This window comes from Lampetra planeri, chromosome 31, assembly GCF_965212315.1.
Source record: "Lampetra planeri chromosome 31, kcLamPlan1.2.h2, whole genome shotgun sequence".
In the NCBI taxonomy this organism is placed as follows: Eukaryota; Metazoa; Chordata; class Hyperoartia; order Petromyzontiformes; family Petromyzontidae; genus Lampetra; species Lampetra planeri.
The window spans coordinates 11,654,627-11,667,056 of record NC_136137.1 but is presented as its reverse complement, the minus strand read 5'-3'; the positions used below and the strand labels follow the sequence as shown (position 1 = coordinate 11,667,056).

The 12,430-nt window shown below is 54.5% G+C and overlaps 1 protein-coding gene across 2 annotated transcripts in view; it reads right to left on the bottom strand.

Annotated features, from left to right (window-relative positions):
• The window catches only part of LOC144729228 (dnaJ homolog subfamily B member 6-B-like), a 64,603-nt gene extending 52,494 nt beyond the window's left edge, over positions 1–12,109 (bottom strand). The window contains exon 1 of one of the 2 annotated variants that reach the window (XM_078609321.1): positions 11,853–12,109. The gene's annotated coding sequence lies outside the window, so the exon portion shown is untranslated. The remainder of the gene's footprint in view (positions 1–11,852) is intronic. The other variant, XM_078609320.1, reaches the window with a different exon arrangement.
• Positions 12,110–12,430: the final 321 nt, after the last annotated feature.

Genomic DNA, 12,430 nt, shown 5'->3' with positions numbered 1-12,430 from the left:
TCTGCCAGGCTAAGCACATGATTTATGCTAAGTCAAGCTGCAGAGACTCGCTGCCAGGAGGTCATGGAACATATTCAGATGATATCGGTTAAGAGACCTCAGTGAGTGGAAGATGCATCACCCACACTCCACCCATCATGCCAACTTACTGCGCTCCAATTAGCACGGTTGGCTACGTACGGTGCAAAAGAAGTTGAACATGCATACATACGTGCTTTAAGTGCCTGACACTGCCCATTGTTACGAACATCGCTGCTCTAGGATTGCTGTTGAAGGGCAGACTGCCCGGTAGTATCTATAATGTGCCTCCTCCACAGAGACCAAAACCCAGAGACAACTGGAACCAAGTTCCAGCAGTCCACTCTGGTCTAGATCATTCTCTGACACATCAACCCACCTCATCTCTAGTCCGTACCATACCCAATTAGCCCCCTCAATCTGGCATGCGGTACAAGACATTGCCAACACGTCCTCCCCTCTGCTGTAGGATCTCACTGATGAGGCCACATTCAGATCCCTCAAAGATCTACCAGCTGAGGCCTCACACAAGCCAATCTTGTTCAACAGGATGGAGCACAGGTGGGCCAGGCTGGTATGTCTCAAACTGGAAAGAATTGTTTGCGTGAGGGGGACCGCATTTCACAAACCGTCAAGGAGAGCGTGCGAACGTGGTTGGCGACCTCGACAGCAGTGACAAGTCGGTGGGCCACGTGGGCCGCCCCTCTCCTTCACCCAAGTGGGCCACAAGCTTTAAATTGTGTTCGTGCACTAATCACAACCCCACGCATCACCCCCAGACACACTTAGACCAGCCCACCACGTGAGGCTCCACGGGCCGCAGGTTACCCACCACTGCCCAAGAGCTTCGTGTCGAACAATAGGCCAGAGGGAAACTTCCTGTAGCGCAGCATTGCTCACGCGGGCCGACAAAAGGAAAATTCTGCTCGACCGAATCATGGTGAGACAGATGATGCCAATCTTGGCCGAGAGCACACTGCCCAGATAAAGGATTTATTTCCACTCGCTCCAACAAACCAGCCCACTTCCCATGGAGTGCGGCAAGAGAGTCCCATGATGCGGAGCACCAGGACGCCGTTTTGTGCAGACCTGATTTCTCAGGCTGGGCAGCGCTAGGTCATCAGCATGCATAACATGGTTGGGCCAGGAGGAAGCCATCTCTCGATGACACCCAGGCATCGATCAGCTTCCCACTGCGTCTGCACCAGATTGAAATTCCATTCGTCACGGCCATAGAAGGCTTTCCGAAAAACACGCGCTCAAAAAACGTTGTCAAATCATAAACGTGGGAGCCAGAAGACAGTGCCGTCGCTCATAAACCCAAGGGAGTGCGGCTTGGGCTTCCGTTGATGGCTCTTAACCCAGACCAACAACGACTATCATTTATTATAATGATTTGTCGCCCAGCAAAGTCTCAAGACATTTTCAGGAGGGTGCTGCCAAGTTTGCCGCAGTAAGGGGGAGGAAATGTTTCCAGTGCAAAATTTGCAGCCTTGGGATGCGGTTTTGGCTGATATCGGTGACATTGTGAGGTGTTTTTGTTTAGCTATGGGAAGAAACCAGAGAACCCGGAGGAAACCCACAAAGAACTGGTGGAGAACATACAGACTGCATAAAGAGAGGCGCCATATTCAGGAATAGAACCGAGAAACGTCGTGCTGTGAGGCGCGGGTGAAACCACTGCGCCACCCTAGAGGCATTAATGACCGTGAGCGGGTGGCGAAGGACTCCGAAAGGCACCGATTACAACCCAAAGCCCTGGCCTCTTCATGGTACCATCGGCCATGGCCAGGCCTATGACACAGACACTCTATGCAGGCTCTGTTGAAATTCTCGACCATTGTTTGTGCTGCAGAAGGAAAGAGAGGATGCATTCGTGCAGCACGGCTCTCGTGTGTCAGCACACAGCCAATAAACCAAAGAAACACGCGCACACATAAAATGCACCACATAAAAACAAGCAAACAAAAATGAGCAGGCACACAGGCGAAATAAGAGAGCATAAATCACGCACAAATATAATAGAAACATACAAATATAAATCACAACAAAAACACAAACCAAAAAAAAATTCAATGCAAAACATAAAACCCCCAAACATACCACCACAGATAAACACAAAACCCCAAACAAAAAAATCCCATAGACACAGACTGGCCATGAACATGGCAATTACCGGTTCCCTGATCACCGTTGCATGGCCCTAGCACCCACACTGTAGAGGCAGTTGTCCGATCTTTAACCTCCCATTTGTTGGTGCAGTACTAAAGAGGTCAACATCCTCACAATTCTCCACCAGCTCTCAACAGGAGGGCTTCAAGCTCCTCCGTGTTCTCAACGCTACCGACCTCTGCCTCCTCTCACCCCACTTCAATCCCCTCCGAGGGTTTCTATCCTTTGCACGGCTGCCTCCTCAGTCAGGAAGGCCCTTCTCCTGGCCACCTGCACTGCACGAGACTCTTCCCCTGTTCAAGCTTGGGCTTCCACGAAGAGGAGCCTTCATTCGCACCTCTACCCTACTGCTGCTGCTGCATCCGCCATCTCCGATCCCTCCCTGCCCTGCACGCTCTTACTCCTCCGAAAATAACCAAGAAAACAAACTCCAACTTTCCCCAGCTCCCAAGATAATCTGTTTGCACAGTGTCTTGAGCTGCGGCACATGTAGACCACTCTATAAATACGCAGTGTAATATAACACGTAGGATTGTGCAGCCAATGTTACAATTCGGGACATACGTGGGTGTTTTGGGCTAGGCCTCAAACGATCTGACCAAATTTGCGTCCGTTCCTGGATCGTTATTCTGACTTCCTGGGCTTTTATTGACTTCCAGGAGTGTTATTCTGACTTCCTAGATTGTTATTCCGATTTCCTGGATCATAATTCTCATTTCCTGGATTGTTATTCTGGTATCCTGGACCGTTATTCCGACTTCCTGGATTGTTATTGACTTCCAGCGGTGTTATTCTGACTTGCTGGATTATTATTCCACCTTTCTAGATTGTTATTCCGACTTGCTGGATCTTGTCCTAAAGATGCTTGTCAAAGTTAAAATAGTACGTCATTGTTAAACTGTTAACTTTGGCTGTGAGTATTGTCCATTAACTTAGGGCGAGCGAGCCAAAACCATCACAATAACAACGGGCGCGTCGAACGCTCGCGCACGTTGCAATCAAATAATTTGTCTGGTTGGGTATTTGAGGGTCTTAATGACACACATTTGGTCAAGATTATTATTAGGTGGCCTAACCAAAAAGTCAATTATGAAGCCAAGTGCACAATTATATGGATATTGATTTTCTTCCTCTCGGGCTTGGCGACTACGTGCAAATTACACGTCCGGATTTAAGTTTGCGAGCCGTTGTGACGATAGCTTTGGGGGTAGTGCGATTGGCGCTGTCCAGTCTGCCGAGTGGAACGCCGCCGCTGTTTGCGATGTGGTCCGTTGTTCGCTTCGGGATGGCCGCAGCCACCATGCCGCGGGTCATCTAGCGTGGACGCTGATGACCCTGTCATCATAATCCTCCAGCGTGGACCATCAGCGTCGCGGCACTAAACTCGGTGTAACAAATGAAACTTGGGTCTGTGCTCGCACAGGCTGAGAACACTGATTACTATTATTGTTTATTGTTACTCCGTTTGTTTATCCATAAAAATCCTCGCCGACTCTCTTTCAGGAGGCTGTCAAGTTTTTACAGAAGGGGGCGTTATTGTTGCTGCTGCTGTGTGCGATCCCAATTGAGTACTTCTCAGATATTTTTTCAGCATTCAGTTACAACATTGCTGTGCGTGCATGCGAGCGAAGGCAGGCAACTAAAGAACGAGAAGGAAACCCATGCAGTACTGGCTGGCGACAATCAGTTGAAGTCGTATCAGATTACGTCTTATCGTTGTAACTTTGTTGGCACCTATGGGACGACGTTATTATCAGTTTAAGTCGTTGACAGGTTTTACGTCGTCTACACAATTGATGATCACTTGCGAGTTGCTCGATCACTCACTGCCAAGTTGTGTTTTAGTGCTGCGCAAGTTTGCTCTTGCGTGGTGGAGGGACTACTTGGAGCAGAGTAAATGGTACTATGCTGCGTCATTCGCCCACGTATGCCTCCGCCACTCGCCTCTCCACCTCCCTCAACTCACTCGAGTCAAATCGCCCCCCACGTCAATGTGAGCAAATACACCCTCTGTGAATATGTATGCACCCATTACGCATCTTACTTTATTATTTTATGGAATATATGATTTTATTTGAGTGTACATAAATCTTGTATTTACCGCCCTCTATTATTTTGTATTATTCTTCCCCATTTTATTGTAAAATTTGTGATTTAGACATTTACATATGGTGCATTGGAAGTACTGGAACGTATATCCCGTATTTTAGTCAATTCTTTACGGGAAACAGCTGATCAGTTACCGTCATATAAGTTAAAGTCGTGTTTTCCGCAAACTTAACCCCGACTTAAAACTGATTATTCCCAGTGCAGGTAAAGAGCACACAAACTGTACGCAACAAGGCACCCGAGTCGCGAGTCGAACCCAGGGCTCCCGCATCAGGCGAGGCGCGAGTGTGACCATGGCACTTGCCACCCCGCCGCATGCGACTACCCCGCCGCGAGCAATGGAACGTGAAGGGGCTGTTGTTGCTGGGGGAGTGTGTGGAACGAGCCGGGCCGAGGGACACCTCCACCCCCACGGCCGCCGCCTCTGCCTTAGAATAGACACCACACACGCCGCTCTGCATGCCTCTTCCACTCTAAGAGGGGGTGGGGGTGGCTATTGATGGAGGTGGTGAGAGGTGCTCTCCATTAAACCCCCCCCCCCCACGAGCCCCCGACCCGGCCCATCACCTGCCCCGCGCCGAGAACGAGCGCCACTCTTGAGGGGGCCAGACGCTCAAGTTGTTCCACGCCTGCCACCACAGTTTGGAAGCCTCCACAGCTGGCTCAGGAGAAATACATGCAGATGGGTGTCACCCCTCAAGTGGTTGGACTGTACATCCATGGCCCCCACCAACAAGTGCCGGGCACTTGCCCAAAATGTTGAGCGGCCGGCAGCAAACGGCTGTATGATCAAAGTTGTAGCGGATGAGAGTGGAACACGTTTCTTGAATTGAGCGAGGTTATTATTGTAGCGAGGGCACCCTGCAAACGATTGTTCAAGGGCGCTTTTAACATTTAAATTATTATTGCTGCTGCTGTTATTATTAAAAGGGAGACGATGGGTGGGGAATTCCATCGTGGAGCAGTGCGAAGAAAGCAGCAGGAAGTGAGGTGTTGTGATCTGCAGTGTGGCGAGTGGGCAGGTAAAAGAAAATGTGGGTGGTTGAGGGTGCAAGTAGGTGGGTAATTTGGTGAGGTGGTAAATGGGTGAGTAGCTGAGCGAGCGAGTGGGTGAGTGAGTGAGTGAGAGACCAGCTTAGTGAGTGTGTCGTTGCCAACGAGTGGAGTTGACAGGACCGGAGTGCGGGCGAGGTGTTGAGGTTCGATGGGAGGGTACTGCGTGGAGAGATCTCCGAGTGCTGTAATGCAGAAGTCTTTGAGGAGACTAACACTTTGAACGTCCATGACTCGGCTTCCAGCAGCAGTAACATAACACAGTAATGCAATTACGCTTACATAGCCAGAGGTGGCAGTCAGAGGGGGCTCAATTAGCACCCGGGCCATGAATGCAAATTCCAGCTGGGGGTGACTGGCTCAGCCGATCCATATTTTTATATGGCGCAAATGACGATAAACTTTTGAGCCAGCTGGCCAGGGTTGGGCAAGACGTAGCACCCGTTGTTCCCTGCCATAGCAATGAGGAATTTCTACCAATGTTTCAGGGTCTCCAAATGAGAGAAGTGACGCCCCAGCGTTCGATCGGACGCAGACAGGTCCCGGATGCCACGGTTCACGTTCTAATCGGTCGTGGGGACGTGGGCCGCGATGCAACGGGTGGCACTACACGCCGGGACTTGTAGTCCTAGAGCAACGACGGTTCCGCACAGGGGAAGCAGCAGGTCGTGTGAGTGTGTGACAGTGTTCAGTGTGTGAGAATGTGATAATGTGATTGTGTGAGGGTGTGTGAGGGTGTGCGAGTGAGTGATTGTGTGAGGGTGTGCGTGTGTGGCCTGGCACAGGCGTCGAGGTGACATCACCGTCACTTAGTGGCGAATTGCGGGTATTGGTGTGTGTGGTCTACTCAGCTTCAAAATGAGTAACTGGTGCAGTGTGTAAACATCAGCACTGCGGAGCCCAAGGTGGCCGGGCGTGGCATTGGCCACCCACCCCACTCACGCGCCGTGGCGGCCTTCATAAGTGCTCACTCGCAGGACTTGCCCCAGCAGGCAGTAAAAGGCTATACGGGGATCTTTGTATTTGTAGAGTGACACCGCAGCTTAACCTGTACAGCACATAACTCTGGATTACATCGCAATAGCTACCGTCATTACTGAGATCACTGCTATTACGCTAACAGTAATCTCGTGAAACACACAGAGCGCCACACCTAACGGGTGAATATGCCCAAGTGTCGCCTAACCCGTGCGCGGCGAGTGGGAGTGCGGTCCGATACGACCACAATGACTGCGCTGTCACTACGGCGCCAATGGGGCCTCCATCATCACAGCAGCAGCAGCAGCAGCAGCGGAGAAAGCCACTGTGAGGGGGCCCAGGGAACACCACCTGCCCACCCAGGGCCGTCTCATCCAAGATGAGCACGGTTAGCTACGTATGGTGCAAAATAAGTTGAACATACAAACACAGAGCCCGACATCTTTAGGGACCCACTAATTCTCCGAACGTGTTACTGTGCCTCAGTGTCCACCTCTCAGTGTCTGTGTCTCTATCTCCACGTCTCTGTCTGTGTCCATCTCTCGATGTCTCCGTGTCTGATTCTGTCTTTGTCGGTCTCTCTCTCTGTCTAGCTCTCGGTGTCTCTGCTGCATCCCCTCTGTGTCTGTCAAATTCTGTCCATAAGAAACCTTTGTCCTTGTCTCTCTGCTGGTCATCTGTCTGCATGTTTTTGTCTGCTTCTCTGCACATCTGACGTGACTTTGTCTCCGATGCTGGTCTCTCTCTCTCTGCGTCCGTGTCGTGTCTCCCTCTTTCTGCGTCTCTGTCTCTGCGTCATCTCTCACTGCATCGCCTTTCTGTCCGAGTGTCTCCGTCTCGAGGATCTCTCCTCATCCCGCATTAGTACACACAGCTCTGCTGACACTCATTAAGGATGTATTCATTGCTCAAACACTGCAAGCAGAGACATTGTGATTCATGGGAATATCAGGATAATAAAAGACTAAATGTTGCAGTATTAATAACATTGTTATAATTACATCATCATCTGAACTGCCATGGAATGGCCATGTTACTAATCTGGTTAAGGATGCATCAAATACGCTCGGTTTTCTGTTCTGTGCCAAAGCTTTTGTCTTTAACTGCAAACAATTATTACTGCCACACACAGCACAAAGTCACCCAACAGAGGTAACCCTGCTGCCATCACATCCAGGGTGCAGCACTCGGCTCCAACCTCGCTGCACCGGATGGAATTCTACGTAAAGCAGTCACAGGCCGATTTGGTGATCCGGCACTCACCGATTCAGTCCAGTGACTCGCTCGCCGGCAGCCAGCCACCTCCTACCACTCTTCTATTGCTACTACCGTGGTCACTGCTCCCGTGAAATTCACTCTTGTGGTTCCTTCGCTCGTGCGGAGGAGGACTCTCTGGAGCAGACTGCCAGTTTCGATTCGTCCTCAATGCAAGGTCCACACATGTGCAGTTGTTTTTCCTGCGTTGAAGCAAAAGCATATATGACCAGGATTCATGTTCAGAGCCGTAGCCTGGCCTTTGATACCGCGACCACAGTCCAACACGGGCACAATGCGCCCACCTTCTCACCGGCCGTGGGCCGGTTACCATGACGGCGGTTACCCCTTGCCGTCTGTGCCACGATTATCGCAATCAACACATTTTTCCCATTGCGTCATTATGGTAACGCCGCTGTCATCTTGTTGATGATATGTTAACCTTTTGATGTTGCCGATGCTATGTTAAGACTATTATGTTTTTGTTACTATGTTAACCTTGTGATGTTGTTGAAGCTATTTTAACCTTGTGTTTTTATTGCTATGTTCACTGTTATTTTGATGCCATGTTAAGGCTGTTCTGTTGATGTTGCTATGTTAACCTTGTGGTGATGCTGTCGATGCTACGTTCAGGCCGTGATGTTGACGCGATGTGAAGGTAGCTTTGTTGACGCTATGGTACGAAGTGCTAGAGTGCTGATGCGCGGTTTGGAACAGCTGTTGACCAGGATAACGCCAATCGCTTCTATAATCAGCGCCAGCTGTAGCACAGCATTCACGCATTAAAATTATTGCCACTAAGCGTTTCGGATCAAAGCAAACCCAACTGGTTCATGCCGCCTCCTTCCCAATGAGGAAGGGCCACTGCCCGAAACGTCGCCCATTGCTAGATATGCATTTTACGGCCACCACAGTGCTATTTACGAATGTGTTGAGTTCGTGATAATGGTGTGTTCGCGATGGTGCTGTTGTTGGAGAGTTAAGGGTTATATGTTCACGATCCAATGTTAACGTTGCCCATATTAATGCTATTATAATTACGTTGTTTTCATGTCGTGCTAACATTGTTGTTAACGTGGTAATGTTAATGTCGTGCTAACGTTATGTCAAAGTTAACGCGCTTTTGTTAATGACGCCATCATGTTCACATTGTTAATGTCAGGCTAACTGTACCGTGGTAATGTCCGAATGTCATTGTATGATTATGTCAATATTGCTAAAGCAATTACATTAATTTGATTGTTTATGTTAACGTGGGAGCAATGTGTGGATCGTTAACCCAGCCATGTTTCTGGCATGTTAACGTTTGATCAATGTTAACAATGACAATGCACTTACCTTAATTGCGTGTTAATGTTATGTTAACGTAATGGCCATGTTCCTTTGCTGTTGTGTGCGAGTTGTCTGGCAATGGATCTTATTCACAGCACATGAACCGAGAAATAAAGAACAGCCATTGCCTGAAACGTCACCGATTACATCGTTTCCTTTGAAGGCCACACACGCACACACGGCGGCGGTGTTGTTGTTCACTCCCAATGCAGCAGAAGCAGCAGCATCACCTGATACTCAGATCAGACGTGAGAGGGGGGGTGCCCAGGCCTACACAGTGCGTGGCCGCCACGTTCCCCCTCGGCCTCCAGGCCAGCTCCCTACCTGGTCCCAACCCCTGGAGGTTGCTGCTGCTGCCGTGAGGGTATCGGCTTCCCTCCCCCTGGGCCTCCTCCAAGCCGGGCACGAGCAGCGATTCGAAGCTGCTAACCCACGTGGCGCCCGCACCCGCGCCCGCGGAGTCTCAGGCCAGTCTCCCACGACGCAGTCGATGGCTCGAAACAAAATCTCTCCGGCTACGCCTCGGCATGCCGCTCAGGGACTTTTCAACGAAAGGCATTCACAGTCGGGCCCTCGGTGCCTTCTCGATCGTCCACGTCTCCACTGCGCGCAGCAGGACGACGGGTAACACCACAGGGCCACAATCACTCGCGCCCTCGGCGCACCTGCTCAAGTAACGAGAGCGCCAGACACCGCGCTCAGGTGCCGCGGGCCCGGGCGCCTTCCAAAGTCCAGGCCAGAGGCGAGTGAAATGCCACACGCCCCAACCACATGTCCACCCTTCAGTGTCCCCACTGCTGCTTGAACCTCGTCCAGCCTTGAGGGGGGAACGGGTCTCGTAGGTCGGGGGATCGGTGGCCGCGGCCTCACCCACGGCCTCACCCACGGCCTCACCACCAGTCTCACCCGCGCGTTGTCCATTTCAGCTTTTGGGTTTTAGCGGGGGGGGGGGGGGGGTGGTGGGTTAAGAGGTTTGCCACGCGACTAATAAAAGTCCCGCAGTGTCCCCAGACGTCACGGCGTCACTGTGGAAGAGTAGACCAAGGTCCCTCTGGTGCGCACTCTTTGAATCGGGCCCCTTCGGCCAGCAGTGGCGTGAGAGCGAGCAACCTGCAGGGGGTGCGCGCCTGCACCGTCGCCTCCACACACGCTGGCGACTTCAACCACCCGGTCACTCTGGCGGCCCGTGACCTCAGCGCGCTGCTCGCCTGTCAACCAAGATCCCCGACTTTTTCCGAACCGGAACCCGAGAACGGTTACCAGTTGTTCACAGGTTACCCGGTTCAACAACCCTGACCGCTCCCCCCCAAAGACAAATATCCCCCGTATAGCCTGTCACAGACTGTGGGGGCAAGTGCTGTCAGCGAGCAGCACCTATGAAGGCCGGCACAGCACACGAGGGGGTGGGTGGCCAGCAACCACGGCCGGCGATGTTGACGCACCGTAGCAGGCCGAGTCGACCTAGGGGAGGCCCAGGACCGGTTCGGATGATAATCGTCAGTGTTGGCCGTAAGCGGGACTCGGGGTTCGTAGCGCAGCGCGGCGACCGCTACACCACCACCACTCAACCACCACCACCTCCCCCTCCCCCAACCACCCCCCTCCCCCAACCACCACCACCACCCCCCTCCCCCAACCACCACCACCACCCCCTCCCCCAACCACCACCACCCCCCCAACCACCACCCCCCCCCCAACCACCACCCCCCCCAACCACCAGCCCCAACCACCACCACCGCCACCCCCCCAACCACCACCACCGCCCCCTCCCCCAACCACCACCCCCCCCCCAACCACCACCACCTCCCCCAACCACCACCACCTCCCCCTCCCCCAACCACCTCCCCCTCCCCCAACCACCCCCCCCCCCAACCACCACCACCCCCCCCCCAACCACCACCACCCCCTCCCCCAACCACCACCACCCCCTCCCCCAACCACCACCACCCCCCCCCCCAACCACCACCACCCCCTCCCCCAACCACCACCACCCCCTCCCCCAACCACCACCACCCCCTCCCCCAACCACCACCACCCCCCCCAACCACCACCCCCCCCACAACCACCCCCCCAACCACCAGCCCCAACCACCACCACCGCCACCCCCCCAACCACCACCACCGCCCCCTCCCCCAACCACCACCCCCCCCCAACCACCACCACCTCCCCCAACCACCCCCCCAACCACCAGCCCCAACCACCACCACCGCCCCCTCCCCCAACCACCCCCCCCCCCAACCACCACCACCACCACCCCCTCCCCCAACCACCACCCCCCCCCACAACCACCACCCCCCCCCACAACCACCCCCCCAACCACCAGCCCCAACCACCACCACCGCCACCCCCCCCAACCACCACCACCGCCCCCTCCCCCAACCACCACCCCCCCCCAACCACCACCACCCCCCCACAACCACCACCACCCCCCCACAACCACCACCACCCCCCCCCCCCCCCAACCAGCACCACCACCAACCCCCCAACCACCCACCACCACCCCCCCAACCACCACCACCGCCCCCTCCCCCAACCACCACCCCCCCCCCCAACCACCACCCCCCCCCCCCCCACAACCACCACCCCCCCCCCCACCACCACCACCACCAACCCCCCAACCACCCACCACCACCCCCCCAACCACCACCACCCACCACCACCACCACCACCCCCCCCAACCACCACCACCACCACCCCCCCCCAACCACCACCACCACCACCACCACCCCCCCCCCAACCACCACCATCCCCCCCCAACCACCCCCCCCCCCAACCACCACCACCGCCCCCCCCCAACACCACCACCACCACCCCCCCCCCCCCAACACCACCACCACCACCACACAGAGACGAGGTGGTGGTGTTGGGGCGACACGGCCATTGTGCAGCCCCTGCGATACGCGCGGGCGGGCGGGCGGGCGGGCGGGCGCGCTCACCCGTGGGGTGTTGGGAGTCGTCAGCCACGAGCCGCAACCGGCAGCGACGGCGTCGGGGAAGGAGACGGCGAGGAGGTTCCGCGCGTGGAGGGCGACGGGTGCGGCGAGGAAGGAGACGCAGCGGCGCGGATCGAGGACGAGGAGAGAGCCCAGCAGCGAGTGGTCTGCCGCGAAATCTCGCGAGAGTTCCAGAAGCTCCGATCGCGCGCGAGCGGGGCCGCGAGATTAATCACGCGGCTCGCGTGACGTCACGCGGCGCCGAGCGCGATCGTCGCCCCAGGTTACAGCAGGTTGACGTCATCACGCTGGCTGGTTTCGTGCGGGTAAATGACGACAACGTGGGGAGTGACATAATCGCCCTCCTGCGAGTTTCGCGCGGGTGACGTCATCCGAGTGCTTTTGCTCATTAGAGTTGCTTGGTGCGGAAAACGTCACGCTGGAGGAGTGACTTCGCATAACGGAAATGGGAGACGTGACAAGGGCTACGTCTGTGACGTCTCGTGCGCGCGACCACCTCCCTGCCCGCCCATTTGTGAATTAATTTCCGTCGCGAATACTCCTGTAATCCGCGACACTCC